We start from the raw sequence: 18,616 nt of genomic DNA, 5'->3' as shown, positions 1-18,616 counted from the left end.
TATTATTAATAGTATCCCTAACTAAGATCAATGATTAGTATTATTCATATTACTTTCAACGAATGTTAATATTATGATTAATTAACTATTAGGCATTACTTAATAATTCATTATTCATTAATGATTAATACTAATTAATCAATGTTAAGTATTAATTATTAATTCATTGTTAAATAATTAATAATATTATTGTTATTAATTAATTCATTACTTAATTATTTTTATTAATAAATTATTTTAATTATAATTAAATACTTACAATTAATGAATAATTGATTATTATTAATTTATATTTAAAATAACTAATATTATTAGTATTTTTTTTCACTACTAATAATTATGATTTACTAATTATTAATATTATTAATAACTATATAATAGTATTATTAATTTATTAATAATATTAATAACATTGATTAAATGAAAAATCATTATTGAATTAATCCTAATATTACTTTTGGGAATTATTTTGAATTAATTATTTATTAATTACTTAATATTATTATTCTTAATTATTTATTATTTGATATAGATTACTAATATTTGTATTAATTAATTTTAATATTATTATGAATTAGTTATTAGTATTATTGTTTCTATTTAAGTAATGAATTATTATTTTTTATTACTTGATTCTAATATGGTTAATTTTAAATATAACCTTATTATTAATGATTATTAATTAATATTGTAATATTATTAATTAATCTTAATGTTACGAATGATGAATTATTAATTATTACTGAATAGTTAAATGTTAAATAATTATTACAAAATATTAATTAATTATTGATTTAATGATTAATGATTAAATTTAATTAATTAGTAACTAATTATGGTTATTTATTAATTGGTTATACCAATTTAAGTAATATTATTATTAATTATGATTATTAATTAATTAATTATAAACTTTTACATTATTAATAATTGTATAATATTATATAATATTATTAGTAATTGTACAATGCTTTATAATTATGTTATAATTGTATAATATTATTATAGTTGCTAATTAATTCTTAATTCTATCAAGAATATAACAATGTATATACTATGGCAAATAGTATGGCCTAAATATTAAACAATTCAAGATAATCAATACAAGTATTCAAAGTTTTATCAATGTGAGACAATGTTATTTAATATTAGTGCACCATACCATCTATTGCATCATCTGATGAACAATATGCTCACGTAATTGAAACATGAATTCACGATCCTTAGGTGAACCAATATCAACATCGGGATTGTAATCATCTTCTTCACCTCCGTCTCCTCCAGTACTAGTGCCTTCATATTTTGTGAACAGTCCATCCCCGATACTCTCCCTCCTTAAATAGTTATGGAGGGCAAAACATGCAATAACCACATCTCATTGAACTAGAAAGGGGAACGGTGCCATTAACTTTAGAATTTGAAATCGTGCTTTTGAGACCCCAAAAGCATATTCGATTATATTCCGTAATTTTGCATGGGCTTGGTTAAACCTCTCCTCCCTAGTTCTTGGTCGTTTACGGCGGAAATCTAATATCCAATATCTTTGTCCGCAGTATGGAGCCATGAAATAACGTGTGTGTGGAAATGCCTGGTCACACAAGTAGTACTTATCTGCAAAAAGTGTAACACTATTGTTAAGTTTGGCATGTGGGAATGATTTAAAAGTGTTATAACCTCAAAAGACTTGAATTTAATGCTTACCCGGAGGCAGGAACAGAAAGTGGTGATTGGGCTCAATGACAACGGTCCTTAAAATCCTTGCATCAGCGCAACCCCCTCCCTACCAGCTACAACATATGTAAATATCATATTAAAGTCACAAATGGCTAGAACATTTTAGTAACATTGCTTCCCGCCTCTAGCTCTATAAGGCATTGACTCATCTGGTGCGATGATTGCGGGTATGAGTGTACCATCCAATGCACCGACAGCACCCTACAAAATTACAGTATTGTTAATAAATGAATTGAATCATGCTTAAAATACATAATCATTGTTAAAAATTTGTACTTGAAATATCTATCGAATCCTTCGATGGTGACCGGTATTACTTGGGCTTGGATGATCCCAAGTTGGTACAATCATTTCACTTGCAAAAGCCATAATGGCATCCAATACCTCAGGGAATACGCGATGCACAGTATTCTTGAAATGCTGAAAATGACATTTTATTATGGAAAACCGTTGACTTTGACAAATGCATGAAAGAAATATAGCCATATTCTCTTCAACAGTAATGTTATTTGTATCATTTACCCAACCCTTTACTCGAAAATGACAACATAACCGCCTAAATGCACCTACTTTCATTCGAAAAATCTCATGCATTTGTTCATCTCGACCCTTAAGTAGTTCCATAGTATACCTATGTCCACTAAATGAAGATTCATTGTTTGAGCGATGGCGTTTAATATGTAAAAGTTTGACTTCCAATAGCCATAGCTAGAGTAGAATTTTAACCAATGCATTCCTAGCCTCTACTGTCAACATTTGTAAATCAAATTTATGAGAAAATTGACAATGTATTGCATGATATTAAACCACAAATCAATTTAAATTTTAAAATGCCATTAACTATTAATGAAACATAATTTGTTCACACCATTGTTTCAAATCCCGAAATAACACAAGGGCACACAATGACATTATTACAATTATATAAGTTCATTATCAAATTAGTTGTGTATAGCAACTTCCAACCATGCAATTCTAGCAGAATAAGTTGATCTATCACAGAAGCTCATCCACACATGTCGATAATGCAAAGTGTCAGTGAATATAATGTGTGCCTTAACGTACAATGGGTGTCTTTTTGTGAATCCCATATCCCTTACTATTTGCATACAATCTTTTATGCTTGGTTCCTCAGTGACTTGAAATAATTTTTCAGCACAACCGATAAGTGGTTTGTCATCATGATTAAGTAGCATAGCTTTTACAGTCCAACATACGAGAAGCAGTGCTACCAAGCGGATGTATTTTTCTAAGTCCATTGTTAGGTGAAATGTGTAGCGATGTAAAAAGTATTCCACCAAGTGAAGAAGTTCTTTTTGATAAAGTCATGATGCATTAAAAAAATGATGATATGTGTCAAACTGATTAAGTAGCAATATTCATAAGATAAATTAATTCAAAATAGTTTAAATGTTACAGGTAAAAAACACACCACATGTTCAACCAATGAAAGTGATAACAGATAGAATCAGTGAAGAAAAAAACCCACAGAAGCAACCATTAACCATCGATATCTCCTCATACCTCGAAGAGTCTTCTCACCATCTGTTGCAACCATGAGAATTACACATTTATAGGCACAGCCCCATATAGCCTCTTCCACTCTCTTCTATATTTTACATTCTCAACAAATAATATGGATGCTTGAATATATAATGGATGTATTTCGGTGATACATAATTCTAACAATGCCTCTATACACTCTACGATTGTGGGTCGCGCTACAATCTCATCTAGATGTTGGGCTACTTGGGTTGATGTAGGAAGTGGGTTCTATTGCACAAGTGTCCTCAAAACATCAATTAGTTCCTTAATAGATTCATTCATGTTTTGAAGCTCAACAGCCATATCCACTCCCTTAGATCTTTTCTGTCTACTCGAAGACAGATCGGGCATAAATTTGATCTTCTCAGCTACATGCGGCCGTACACTAGTTACAGGGGCTATGCTCCTAGCTGGCGCTGGACGAGGTATTTGCAAAGAAGAAGGCGAAGGATTCCCGGGGAGCTCACCCGGTGGGAACACTCCGATGCTTAAGTTAGAACTCGGCGGAGAACTAAGAGAGTTGTGAAGAAATAAAGGCTAAGAGTGAAGATGCGCAATTTTCGATTACCTTTTTCCTTGGGGGTTGGAGCCCTTATATAATAATGCCCCGTCAAATCGGGTGTAACCAGATAAGGGTGGGCCCACCCCTATGAGCTATCGTGTGGCCCCGCTCTGCTGCTGCTGCCGGGTGCGTGCGCGTGGCTCATGGTGCCGCTGTCGCGCGGTGCATACGCGCAGTGCTGCTGCCGCACAGTGCGTGCGCGCGGCTCATGGTGCCGCTGCCGTGCGGTGCTGGGCGTGTGCGCAGTGCATGCTGCCGTGCAGTGCGTGCGGTGCGCGCTGCTGCCTGGCAGTGCGTGCTGCTGCCTAGCGGTGCATACTGCGCGCCATGGTGCCGCTGTCGTGCGGTGCGTGCTGCTGTGCGGCGCTGCCAGGCGGTGCCTGCTACTATGTGGCCTGCTGTGCGTGCTGCTGCCTATGACTGCGCCGCAGTGCGCTACCGGATGGTGTGACCATAACATTACACCCCTCCTGGACTACGAGCTTGTCCTCAAGCTCGTATTCTGGATACATGGCTTGGGACTCTGCGAATTGATCAAATGGCTGCACACTATTTCTCAGTCCACCAACAGTATGAACAACAGGGACTGCCTCGTATCTCAGTGCATAAAGCTGTATTATTTGATGCAGACCCCAGCCACCTTCTTTAGTTTCCAGCTCCCAGGCGTAACCATGGCTTACAGTGACTACACAATCTGCTACACTCAGTCCAACCGCAAGGACATTGAAGTGTTCCCCACCTCCTGGGTCATATAGTTTGAAGTAGTTTTGTGGAAGATCCACATAACAAAAATCGCGTACTGGACCACGGCCCCGGTGTGCTTTGATGTGGATCACAGGAACGCACCGGGTATACTTACAGAAGAGAACCTCAAGAGCAGTCCTACCGACGAGAACCATTCGTTTTAAAATATCCCTTCGGCCTCCCCCATGTATATTTTCCTCCATATTGCGAACATAGGGCTGTCCATGAACACAAAATCCATGCCATCAATGTAAGCTTGAAAGAAAGTTACCTCCATATCCTGCCCATCCACCTTATACCTCTTGCGCAATCCTGTTTCTTGGGCTTCTGCATAGTTACCATACCGTGGTGCCACAACCATAACTCTATGTCCACGGTGAGCCAAAGCCTTCGGTAAAGCCCCAGCAACATCGTCAAGCCCACCTGTCTTCGACAAAGCAGTGCATTCTGTTGGTACCAATATAATGTTCGTGACATTGTCCCCGACCAAGGGAGGAGACTTTACAGTTTCATCCTTCGTGCGCTGATCCTTGGGAATAACTACGGCTGTAGGGGCAGCGATCTGTTGTTCGTTGGATGCCTCTGCCCAGTTCGGACGGCGCCTGTTTGTGTTGGCGATTTCCTCATAACTCCCTTCTTTGTTAGAGAGGAATTCTTCCAGCAGGCGTCGCATCTCCCGGACATCTTCCCTGACTTCACGAACCTCCATGCTGGTTTCTACTAGCCTATGTTCCAGTTCGTTGACCTTGGATGATAGCTGCTCCATATCGCCCGTGACGTTTGGCTCTGATACCAAATTGTTATGGGCCCGAGCGTAGAATCGCGTCACAGGTCGTTCCACGGCAGGAACCCCTGATCTTCCCTTGCCTTTGGCCTTGTGCACAAACCTTATTTTGACTATCTAGTGGGTGATTTGTCCAAGAGACCACCCGAACTCTCCTCACTCTTTTTTTGACTGAAAAACTGAATGCTTTACTTCAATTCGTAGCTCCTTAAATAGGAGATTACAGAGGGAAATTCCTTGTTGGATTCGACCAAGCTAGGGTAATCCAACTTAAACTAAAACTCCTAATGGGAACACAACTCTTACTTAAGAAGATAAAATAAGAGAAGGATAAGGGATAAGGATAAGATAAGCTAGTGGCGAGTTGGCTTGACGTGTCCAGATAAGGGTGGGCCCACCCCTATGAGCTGTCGTGTGGGCCCCGCTCTGCTGCTGCTGCCGGGTGCGTGCGCGCAGCTCATGGTGCCGCTGCCGTGCGGTGCCGGGCGTGTGCACGGTGCATGCTGTCGTGCAGTGCGTGCGGTGCACGTTGCTGCCTGGCAATGCGTGGTGCGCGGTGCTGCCTGGTGATGTGTGTTGCGCGCCATGGTGTCGCTGTCGTGCGGTGCGCACTGCTGCCTGGCGGTGTGTGCTGCGTGCTATCGGCGGTGCGTGCTGTTGTGCAGCGTTGCCAGGCGGTGCCTGCTGTTGTGCGGCCTGCTGTGCGTGCTGCTGCCTATGACTGCGCCGCAGTGCGTTGCCGGATGGTGTGACCATAACAGCGCAGGTAACCGTCACAGGTACGACCCTGTCAGTCGAGAGACATTTTTTTGGAGCTGGCAGGCACGACGCCGTCTGATGAGAGACGTGGGTGCAGTCCTCTGGAATGGCAGGTGCTGCGCCGTCAAACAAGGGACGTGGGAGCAGTCTGACGGGCACGGTCTTGTCAGATAAGAAGCTTCCTGAAACCCTCGGATTGCTCAATAGCGAGCTGCCTCGTAGCGAGCTGCATGGTAGCGAGCTGCCTCATAGTGAGCTGCCTCGTAGCAAGCTGCCTTGTAGCGAGCTGTTAGGTTGGGTTTTACCAAGCTTGTTACGCCGAGCTGTAGCCAGGCTATCATGCTGAACTGCCACTTACGTTGAGTCATGTCCACGTGTCGCCTAGTCAGGAGGTCGGGTCAAATCACCCTCCATCAATTGCCTCCCACTCCTCGGGCTAAGGGTTTTGCTCTAGCACGGGGAGTTTACGAAGCGGCGGGTGGATTTGACCCGTAATTCAAACTACCTTGACTGACCACGTGAGGTATACGCGCGGATGTCACGCGACTTCTAGATTTTGTGGGCATCAAAAAATGCGCTAAACTGCCTTCGATCTCAGAGGACGTGCAACTAGTTTTATTATGAGCCGTTATATTCGCCTTAATCGAGACCGTTGGTTTCCAGGCACACAGGCTATAAATAGGAGGGCCCCAGGCCTCATTTGTTTTTACGCCAACTTGCCTTGCTTTTGATTTTAAGGTCGCGCCTTCGCCTTGATTGCTCGAGCTCTCTCGTCGCTTCTTTTAGTTTACTCTTTTTGGTGAGTCCTCTACCTTGTCAAACAATGTCTGGGTATTCGTACAACGGTGTCTTTTCTTGGGATGGTAATCAGGATGAGGCCCCCGAGGGGCAGGCTCCGGAGGTTCCGGAAGCCTCTAATAACTTGGCTTCCTCTTCCCGGAGTCGGGAGCCAGATAGCTTCAGCCCTCCCTCCATGTCAATGGAGAGACTTCGAGCCCTGGTCTTCTAGTACGATCTCCCTATGGAGCTCAACTATAGCCTCCCAACCGGCAACTATCCCTGGGAGCACAATCATGACGAGATCGTGATCTTTGAGGAGCAGCTCATGGCTGGTCTTCGACTCCCTCTGCATCCTTTAATAGTGGAGGTCCTCACCCACTTCAACGTCATCATAGACCAATTGCACCCGAACTCTGTTCGGAACTTGGTGGGGACTATCTCTTTGTTTTTTGAGTATTGTCTTCCTCTATCCCTCGACACTTTTGCTTCCATTTTTTCGATCAAGAATGCGTCCCCCGGAGCCCCTCTAGATAGGCGCTCTTACTACTTCTCCCCCCATCCTGGCTTCAAGCTTCTCCATGAGTTGCCTAACAAGATTCTGACATGGAAGCGGGGTTATTTTATAGTTCGCAACCCCGAGGGTGGCCCTTTCCGACCCACTAGAGGGCCGCCATTCAGGATCTGGGCGTTAGCTTGGACCCGAAGATTCGGGAAATGCTGCAGTCCTAGGCAGAGGTCGGCTTCCTCTGTTCGAATTACTTAGCTGAGGACAAGCTCGTGCAGGCCGGCTTGAGCCCCGGTAGGTCACTTTTAGGTCTTTCTCCTCTCTCTCTCTCTCTCTCTCTCTCTCTTTTTTGCTGGGCTAACGCCTTTTATTTCTTGCAGCCAAAATGTCAGGTGTGAATGCACGTTGTCTCTTGTCGAGCTCCCAGAAGCGCAGGGCAAAGAGGTCCCGTCTGGACCGGACGTCCTCTTCTAGGGCCATCGAGTTCGAGGCCGCGGACCCGTCTTTTGTTCCGCCGTCGGAGGTCCCACCCACGTCATACGAGGGGGTAGCCGCGGAAGGTGGTGAAGAAGAAGAGGTCCCACCTCCGGGGCAGTACCCTCTGGTCGCGCCGTCCGACCCCTCTGTCTTCCATGAGGAGATCGCGGCAAGGTCCAAGATTCACCCTAGGTGGCTCTTGGGGCTGGCCTCATCCCACTGTATGGTGGTAAGTGCCTACTTTTCCCCTTCTCTTTTTGTTATCGTTGTTTTTTTGTTTACTTACCCCGATTTTCTATTGGCAGGTGAACTCCACCCTCCACGCCATGGCCTGTCAGACGGCCGTTCACTCCTAGGATGCCCACCACCAGAGGAAGTAGGTGCGGAGGCTCCAACGTGAGATCGACCGGACCCGGGGTGAGGTCCTCTAGGCTTAGAAGGGAAGCGAGGCCCAGGGGTTGCTTGTCCAGGACCAGGAAGCTCGAATCTCCCGGTTAATCGAGGATAGCGCCCGTTATAGGGAGGAGTCCTCGAGGGTGGCCAAGGAAAGGGATCAGCTTCGTCAGCAGGTTCAAAGTTTGGAGGTCACGCTCCATGAACAGACTCGAACCTTCGATGTTGCTGTGGAGGAAGAGTGGGTCAAGGCGGTGGACCTCTTCAAAGAGTCCCCGGAGTTCTAGGACTGCCAAGTCGACTATGGCACGAAATCCTACCGCTCAAGATTCAAGCTTTGCCGATACCTGGTCCGGAAAAGTTCTCCGATCTAAGTCTTGACAGCATTACAATAAAGGACCTTGCCCCGGAGACGGCGGACGCAGCAGAAGAGGAGGAGCCTGACTCCCTAGAGGAGACTGACGAGGATGTGGAGGCGGTGGACCCCTGAGGCTGGGGTTATTCTTTTTCTTTCTTCTGGACTTTGGGATGCATGTTCCCGGGTGGTTGAGCCCAGTTTTCTCTTCTTCTTTTCTTTCTTGAAGTACTCTCTCGGGTCGTTAGGCCTTTTTTATATATATTAAAACCTTTGTTATTAAATGTTTGTTTTTGCTTAGAATGGTTCCTTTTTTATCAAAGTCATGTAGATAGGTTACCTGAGCTGCCGAGTTGCCGAGCTGGTAACAAGCAAGGGTAATTGAAGAATCGTTTCGAATTACACAAGCTACTTAGAGCGGCGAGGTCTTTCGTTAGCTCGGCGTCTTAGCCCTTAGGCTGGGGGGAGTGACTTATAGTCCATTCTCCCGAAGTTCGCCCATACTGAAGAGGCGACTGGGTGCTAAGGTCCTTAGCTCGGCTTTTTGGCCCTTAGGCTGGGGGAGCGACTTATAGTCCATTCTCCCGGAGTTCGCCCATACTGAAGAGGCAACTGGGTTCCGAGGTCATTATCTCGGCTTTTTGGCCCTTAGGCTGGGGGAGCGACTTAATAGTTTACTCCTCTAGAGTTTGGTAATTACAGGTAATATTGCCTTAGGTTGACACTGTTTCATGCCCGAAGTACCCGCTTCCCTTCTAGGGTTTCGAGCTCGTACGTTCCGTCTCCGAGTACCCGCTTTACTCGGTAGGGTCCTTCCCAATTTGGCCCGAGCTTACCAACACTGGGCTCAGGTATCATAACTTTACGAAGAACCATGTCTCCAACGCAGAGGTTCCGCTTCTTGACCCTGGCGTTATAATATCGAGCTACCCTCTGCTAGTAGGTTGCGGTCCTAATGTATGCGAGGTCTCGTACCTCGTCAAGTAGGTCGAGGTTGGTGCGTAGCTCATCCCCGTTTGTCTCATCATCCTATGCTTCCAAACGTAGCGTGGGGACCTCAATCTTGGCTGGGATGACTGCCTCTGTGCCGTATGTGAGTTTGAAGTAGGTCTCACCTATTGTGGTCTTCACCGTGGTTCGATAAGGCCATAGTACACTGGGCAGCTCGTCTACTCAGAGTCCCTTAGCTCGGTTTAGGCACGCTTTCAGTCCGCAGAGAATGGCTCTGTTTGTGACCTCTACTTGACCATTCACTTGAGGGTGCGCCGCCGAGGTAAAATTTTGTTGTATTCCCATGTCTTTCCACTAGTTCTGGAATTTAATGTCCTCCAACTACTTGCCGTTGTCAAAGATGAGTACTCGAGGTAGTCCGAAACAGCAAACTATATTCTTCCAGAAGAAGTTCTGCACATTCCGCGCTATGATCGTTGTGAGGGGTTCGGCCTCCACCCACTTAGTGAAATAATCAACTGCTACCACTAAGAACCTCCTATGTCCTGTTGCTGGTGGAAATGGTTCGAGTATATCAATCCCCCATTGTGTGAAAGGCCATGGGCTGGTGAGGTATTTTAGGTCGGCAGCGGGCTAGTGGTGGATGTTGGTGTGCTTCTGACATTTGTCGCACTTTTTGACGAACTCGATCGCATCTGCCTTCATTGTCGACTAGTAGTATCCTTGTCGTAGCGCTTTCTGGGCGAGAACCCTGCCCCCCAAGTGTCCACCGCACAGGCCCTCATGAGTGTCGCGGAGCACGAGCTCGACCTCGGAAGGTCGCAAGCAGCGCAGATAGGAGAGCATGTAAGATCTTTGGTATAGCCATTCGTCTATCATGACGTATTTGGTTGCCTGACGCTCTACCCTTCTAGCAGCATTACAGTCTGCAGTGAGGGTCCCGTATAGCAGGAAGCTCGTGAGCGGATCGATCCAGCTCGACTCTGCTTGTACGAAAGGACCGACCTCCTATGCCCCCCCCCCCCGAGAAGGCTAGGCCGAGGCAAGTTCTCTGTGTACACGGTTCTCATGGTATTATCACTTGTGCTGGCTAGTCAAGATAGGGCGTCGGCCTCAGCGTTCTCAGATCTCGGGATTTGCTTGATGAAGTGGGACTGGAAGTTGAGCAGAGCCTCTCTTACTTTGGCTAAGTAGGCGACCATGGTTGGCTTGCGAGCTTCATATTCACCTATTACTTGGTTGACCACGAGTTGGGAGTCACTGCAAATGACGATGTTCTTGGCTTTCACTTCATTTGCTAGAGCCAGCCCGACTATTAGCGCCTCGTACTCTGCTTCATTGTTGGACGCAGCGAACTCAAAGCGTAGCGCGTACTCTAGTTTCGTACCGCTTGGCCCGTACAGAACGATTCCAGCTCCACTGCCCTGCTGATTTGATGAGCCATCCACATGAAGGATCCAAGGCTCCTCATCTCAGTTCGGGTTTAATCTAACTAGGAGAGAAGCCGCGATGGTTGCTCCCTCGCGATGCTTGGGCTCGTCCGGCCTAAGAACTTCGGTGCTAAAACTATATTCTACGACAAAGTCAGCTAAGGCTTGGGCCTTGATAGCAGTTCACGGCTTGTACTGGATGTCGTACTCACTGAGTTCGATGGCCCACTTCGTCAACCTACCAGACACCTCGGGCTTGAGCAAGACTTGCCTTAAAGGCTTATTGGTGAGAACAACGATAGTATGAGCTTGGAAGTACGGACGAAGCTTCGGGTACCTCGTTCCTACCCCCTGCAACACTTTGCTAACATAGTAGATAGGCCGTTGGACCCGATCTACCTCTTTTATTAGTACCGAGCTGACTACCTCGTCACTCGCGGAGAGGTATAGCTCCAAAGTATCTCCGACCTCGGGTCGGGTCAAGGTTGGGATGTGTGCGAGGTACATTTTGAGCTTGTCGAAAGCAAGCTGACAATCTTCAGTCCATTCGAAGCCTTTGCTTTTAATTGCCTTGAAGAAAGGCAGGCAGCGATCTGTCGATCTGGACATGAAGCGGCTCAGAGCGGCTATGCGGCCGTTCAACCTCTAAACCTCCTTCAATTTCCGGGGTGGTCTCATATCTAAGATTGCCCTAATTTTTTCAGGGTTAGCCTCAATGCCACATTGGTTGACGATGTAAACTAGGAATTTACCCGAGGTGACACCGAAAACGCACTTGTTTGGGTTTAATTTCATGTTAAATTTATGCAAGATTTCAAAGATAGAATGTAAGTCCTTTATCAAATCACTTGAAAACTGAGTTTTGACGACCATGTCGTCACATAGCATTCTACTTTCTTGCCGATCAACGGCTCAAACAATTTGTTTACAAGTCTTTGGAATATTGCCCCGTCGTTTTTCAGTCCGAAGGGCATGACCTTGTAGCAGTATAGGCCGAGCTCAATTATGAAGGTTGTTTTTTCTTCATCAGCAGGGTCCATTCTGATCTGGTTGTAGCCCGAATAGGCGTCTAAGAAGCTCAGCAACTCATGCCCTGAGGTCGCGTCCACCAAATGGTCGATCCTGGGGAGTGGGAAGCAGTCCTTCAAGCAGGTCCGGTTCAAGTCGGTATAATCGATGCACATGCGCCATTTACCGTTAGCCTTTTTTACTAGAACAGGTTGGCCACCCAGCTCGGGTAATGGACTTCCCTGATAAAATCGGCTGCGAGGAGCTTCCCGACCTCCTCGTCAACTGCTCTCCAATGCTCTGGGGCTAGGTTGTGTTTCTTCTGTCTAATGGGCCTAACTACAGGATCAATGTTCAATTTGTGAGTGATGATGCTAGGGTCTATGCCTGGCATCTCTACCGCGAACCATGCAAAAAATCTAAATTTCTAAGTAAGAAACTTACTAGTTGAGATCACAAAGGCTCCTCGACTGAAGCGCCGATCTGAAGTGTCCGAGCTGGGTCCTCTGTCGAAGTTGGTATGGAAATAGTCTCTTCCGTAGATGCAACTCGCTCTTCGCAATGCCCCGCAGGTCGCTCCAGCTCGAGGTCATCTGCCGCCTTGGATTTTCCTTTGAGAGCGGCGACGTAGCACTTGCGAGACTCGAGCTGGTCACCTCGCGCTACCCCAACTCCGAAGTTCGTGGGGAACTTCATCGCCAAATAATAGGTGGAGACCACCGCACGTAGAGCATGGGTGATGGGCCGACCTATTATGGCGTTGTATGGGGAGGGAGTCGTGACTACCAAAAAGTCGTGGTTGAGTCTCACTATGCTAGGCCAAGTGTCGACCTCCACAGGTACAGTGATTCTCCCCAAGGGCCTGACTTCCTCTCCGCTGAAGCCCACTAGGGGAGTACTTACGGGCTTGAGGTCGCTCTCTTGGAGTTGAAGCTTGTCGAACGCGGCTTTGAAGAGGATGTATGCCGAGCTGCCGGAATCAACGAGGACGCGCCTCACTTCGAAATCATTGATCCTTATCTTCACGACAAGCGTGTCATCATGAGGGTAGTGGACTCCGCGTGCGTCGTCCTCGGTGAAGAAGATCGGTTCCTCTGTCCTTGGACGCTTCGGGGGGTTCTGCTCTTCCCTTCCGATCTCACGAGCTGAGGTCCGAGCTGCGGACGAAGTGCAGCCCGCAACAATTGATCCTCCGGTGATCATATGTATGGTTCCCCGAACTGGCCTCTCTTCGGGAGGTGGCCTCTACGGCTGCTCGCCTTTCCTGCTGCTAGATTCGGGGGCGTCCCTGCCTTGCTCGCCCTGCCGACCTGCTTTATTATCATTCTGTACAAAATTTCTTAAATATCCGCGACAAATGAACTCTTCTATCTTGTCGCAGAGGTTCTTACAACTTTCGGTACTATGACTGTGATTTTTATGAAAATTACAATACAATTTTTTATTTCTAACACTCAGATCTCCTCTCAACCGAGGTGGCCACTTCATGTACGGGGCGTCCTTGATCGCCATGAGAATCTTGGCTCGCTTTGCATTTAGAGGTGTGTAGTCAATCCTTTCTGCTGGAGGAACTCGGAAAGGCTAACCTGGCCTTCCTCCCCGAGCTGAGTCTTTCTTCTTTTTGTTGTTCCCATGGGTCGAGGACTCAGTTTCTCTTTTCCTCATTCAGGCAAACTTTCGTTCTTCTGGTTAATCTCCTCCTCCGTCCCTATGAACTGGTCCACGAGTTTGAGGAACTCGGTTACAGTCTTAGGCCAGTTGACAACTACATGCCACTTAAACTCCTTGTGTGTTATGCCTCTCTTGGCTGCTGTGAGGCGCACTGCGGAGTCTAAGTCAGGTATCTATAGACAAGCATCATTAAACCGCTTGATGTAGTTGCGGATAGACTCCCTTTCCCTCTGGACTATGCCGAGGAGACTTTCTTGGGTTCTAGGGCATCTTTTGCTGGTGACGTAGTGGGAGGTAAAGACCTGCACGAACTGCGCCCAACTTTTTATTGTCCCGGGCGAGAGATTCCTGTACCACGTGCGGGCTACTCCTTTGAAAGTGGTAAAGAAGGCCACGCACATGCAGGACTTGCTTGCCCTTGCCAGGTGTATCTGCGACTGGAAGGCATCCACGTGATCATTCGGGTCAAACAATCCGTCATACTTGTCAAGGGGAGGTAATTTGAAGTCCTTGGGCATTGGGACGGCCAAGAGTTCAGGAGACAGAGGGGATGGTATAGAGAGGAGCAGAGTGGTTTTCACTTCGTCCAAGCTTACCTCTTCTTTCTTTTTGAGTTCAGGCAAGTGGTGTGTCGCAGTTTGGTGGGCTCGGCGATGTCTCATCTGCTTCTTCGCAGGCTTTGCATTGGTGCTGCTCGCTTCTGTGTTGTCAAGAACGGTTCTTGCAGGGAGTAGCTCGGACTGTTGATGACGAATGTGGATCGGTCCTTGCCTGGAGTCTGCGGCCAGGACTTCGAATCGTTTATCAAGGAGCAGGGCCACGAACTCGGAGACATGAGGTGGCGTGGGTCTGGGAGGCAAAGAGTTCCCCGACCTGACCGCGCGCGGAGAGCTGAGTGTGACTGGATTCTCCCTCCTACCGCGAGATGAGACTTGGCTCCTGGGAGGTCTCTCCCCGGCGAGAGTGGCGTTCATTCCGGCGACGAGGCTTAGTCTGCTGCGGGGCGGGGTGCCATGGTGGATTCGGCGACTGGTTCAGAGGCAACAGGGAGAACTGTTGCTGGTATACATGGTGTAGAGCTTGCTACTGGTACAGCTGAAGTTGTTGGACTTGCTGCACTTGAGCTTGTATGGCTCGCATGCAATGCATTAGATCTTCGAGCTGGTTTGGTCTAGTTAGTGGGGGAAGAGAAGGCTCAGTGAAAGTGGTGCCTACTGCAGAGGGGAGCGGAGCGCTCACCGGTGCCGCGATCTGAGGCACATTCAACGTCGGGACCCCATCTGTAGAGAGAGGAAGGGTGAATTGTCCAACGCACACTGTAGGGAGTTGAGGTTCAGGGGAAGTGTTCGCGCCTGAGTTGCATCCGGCGTTGCTGGAGGAAGCCATGGATACTGAGGTTGCAAAACTTAGTGGAAGAAGGCTTTTCGAAGCAATTCCCACAGACGGCGCCAAATGATGGTGCGCGATCTGGTCACTCCTAGCTAGCAGGGGCTATGCTCCTAGCTGGCGCTGGACGAGGTATCTGCAAAGAAGAAGGTGAAGGATTCCTGGGGAGCTCACCCGGCGAGAACACTCCGATGCTTAAGTTAGAACTCGGCGGAGAACTGAGAGAGTTGCGAAGAAATAAAGGCTAAGTGTGAAGATGCGCAATTTTCGATTACCTTTTTCCTTGGGGGTTGGAGCCCTTATATATTAATGCCCTATCAAATCGGGTGTAACCGCCTCTGAATCTCTGCCGTAGCCGTTATTTGCCAGGCTGAGCAGGTGGGCGCAGGTAACCATCACAGGGTACGACCCTATTAGTCGAGAGACGTATTTTCGGAGCAGGCAAGCACGCTGCCGCCTGATGAGAGATGTGGGCGCAATTCTCTGGATTGGCAGGTGCTGCACCGTCAGACAAGGGACGTGGGAGCATTATGATGGGCACGGTCTTGTCAGATAAGAAGCTTCTCGAAACCCTCGGATTGCTCAATAGCGAGCTGCCTCGTAGCAAGCTGCCTGGTAGCGAGCCACCTTGTAGCAAGTCGCCTTATAGCGAGCCACCTTGTAGCGAGCTGCCTTGCAGCGAGTTGTTAGGTTGGGTTTTAGCGAGCTCGTTACACCGAGTTGTAGCTAGGCTATCATGCTGAGTTGTCACTTACGTTGAGTCATGTCCACGTGTTGCCTAGTCAAGAGGTCAGGTCAAATCACCCTCCATCACCATATACACATATAATTTTTTGCTAATATATATATAGTAATAGAGTTTGCACAAACAACAATTATTTAAACCAATCAAAGTTTAACAACTATAAACAACAATAAATTTAATCCAATCATAATATATTAAAAACAATGAAACTAATATAATTTGATTGCACAAATAAGCAAAATATATTTTTTCAGCTCTAATGTCAACACAACCTTTAATTTAATTATCGATTTGCTTATTTTTTTCTATTATCTATCATATTACTATTGGTTAATTTTTTTGTTATTATATTTATTTTTTATTATAATCTTTTTACATGAATATATATTTATATTATATTTTATACTAATAATTTTCCATTATTTTTTATTGTTTACAATAATATATATGCATATTATATGTATGAATGCATACATAATTTTTTTGCTATCATATATCAATATATATATATATATATACTTTTTATTATTATTTTCTATTTTTAAATATATTTTTTTATTTGTTTTATTATTTTCTGTTATTTTTAGAATGTATATATATAGTATATTATATTGCTATAATATATCATATTAATTACTATTTTTTAATGATTTTTATTATTTTATTTGTTTTTCTTGTATATATTTTTCATTTATATATTTATATTATAGTATATTTCATAATAATAATTTTGTACGATTTTTTTATTTTTTGATATGTATACATGTATAACATATCATATATATACTACAAATCTAACATATGTATACATAATAATATCTAATTTTTTATTTTTAATAGTATTTTTCATAATAATAATTTTCTTTTATATGTTTTTCTATCATATGTATACATATATATATATATACTATTTAATATATATATATATACCACTTTTTTAATAATTTCTAATTATTTCTTGTTATTTTTTAACATGCAATCTATTTTTATTATTTTAATTTTTAATATTATTTATTGTTTTTTACAATAAATACACACACTATTTTACTTTTTACTTTTTATGTACATTTTCTTATATTTTTATACTATTTATTCTTTGATATCATATATCATATTACCATTTTTAATATTTCTTATTATTAGTTCCATTACCATTTACACATATAATTTTTTTGCTAATATATATAGTAATAGAATTTGCACAAATAACAATTATTTAAACCAATCAAAATTTATCAAATATAAACCACAATAAATTTAATCCAATCATAGTATAATTAAAAATAATGAAACTAATATAATTTGATTGCACAAATAACTCAAAATATATTTTTCAGCTCTAATGTCAATACAAGCTTTAATTTAATTAGTCATTTGCTTACTTTTTCTGTTATCTATCATATTACTACTTTTTAATATTTTTTGTTATTTTATTTATTTTTTCTTATTATCTTTTTACTTGAATATATATAATATTATACTTTATACTAATAATTTTCTATTATTTTATATATATACACACTTTATTATTATTTTCTATTTTTAAATACTTTTATTGTTTTATTATTTTCTGTTATTTTTACAATATACATATTTATATAAATATATTTTTATATTTATATTTATAATATATTATATATAATTTAATATTGCTATCATATATCAAATTACCAATTTTTTAATGATTTTTTAGTTTTTATTTGTTTTTATATTATATGTTTTTTATTTATATATTTTATATTATAGTATTTTTTATGACAATTGAAATATATATATATATATATATGTATATGTATATAAGTACCACTTTTTAATAATTCTTTTATTATTTGTTGTTATTTTTTACAATACGATGTACATATACCAAATTTTTATTATTTTAATTGTTTATTATTTTTATTATTTTTTTATTTTCTATATATTTATCTATATTATAGTATTTTTAATAATAATTTTCTATTAATTTTTTCATTTTTTAATAATATTTTTATTTGCTGTTTTTTTTTATAATTTATTATTCTACATATATCTACAATATTTTTCTATAATCTACATATATATACTATTTCAATTGTTTTTTATTATTTTCGTTTTTTACTTTTTTTCTCTCTTTTTATTATAGTATAATAAATCCCGGTCCAACCTGAGTGGACCAAACAAACCATATTGAGAGGTCATCTTCAACCTCTTGACTGTGAAAAAACATAGATGAACCTCTGCAGTGAAAAAACAAAGATCCAAGCGGTACATGACGCCGGTACATAGATCCGGCAACGTTTATTGTCCTAACCGGAAGTTACGACTCCGGCATTGATCCGGCCGGCCATTTGAGACAAATTGTGTAAAAAGAGAAAAACTTACGTACCTTTTCAAAATCACTCCGAGTAACCGGACGGCGATTAATGGCCAAGATTCCTCTGGTAGCGACCTCCAACCTCTCCTTCGATGTAGCAGCAGCGTTTTCTTCTCTGGTCAATCAGCACGAATAGCACCAAAAGAGCTTCTCTAATGGCGAAAGATGGGTCCAACGTTCATCCACTTTTAAAGTTAAAAGGGCAAAATCGTCAAAGGGTCAGCGAATAACCGTACAAACTGTACACAGTATTTAATGCCCTGTAACTTTCAACGATAAGTGTTATCGAAGGGGCCTTTAATCGCTGAACGCGTACGATGAGTGATAAGAGGTAAGCGTTCAGCGTTATCGAATTATGATATAATAAACTAAACATAACCCCAAAAAAATACTTGAATTAAAATTAGATGGACAACATTTAATTGAAAATATCA

At 43.1% G+C, this 18,616-nt stretch overlaps 1 pseudogene across 2 annotated transcripts; it reads right to left on the bottom strand.

Annotated features, from left to right (window-relative positions):
* Positions 1-1,081: 1,081 nt before the first annotated feature.
* Positions 1,082-18,329, bottom strand: LOC104610078 (granule-bound starch synthase 2, chloroplastic/amyloplastic pseudogene; annotated as a pseudogene). 2 transcript variants are annotated; one of them, XR_016080527.1, is made up of 4 exons: positions 18,195-18,329; positions 2,011-2,154; positions 1,702-1,935; positions 1,082-1,611 (listed from the first exon to the last, which is right to left on the bottom strand). The product of XR_016080527.1 is annotated as a granule-bound starch synthase 2, chloroplastic/amyloplastic pseudogene, transcript variant X2 (transcript). The 2 variants fall into 2 exon arrangements; XR_016080526.1 differs by lacking the exon at positions 18,195-18,329 and having other exon boundaries at positions 2,011-7,744.
* Between the last annotated feature and the right edge of the window lie 287 nt (positions 18,330-18,616).

This window comes from Nelumbo nucifera, chromosome 1 (assembly GCF_055504915.1).
Source record: "Nelumbo nucifera cultivar China Antique chromosome 1, China Antique-T2T, whole genome shotgun sequence".
In the NCBI taxonomy this organism is placed as follows: domain Eukaryota; kingdom Viridiplantae; phylum Streptophyta; class Magnoliopsida; order Proteales; family Nelumbonaceae; genus Nelumbo; species Nelumbo nucifera.
This window is presented reverse-complemented; position numbering and strand designations above follow the sequence as displayed.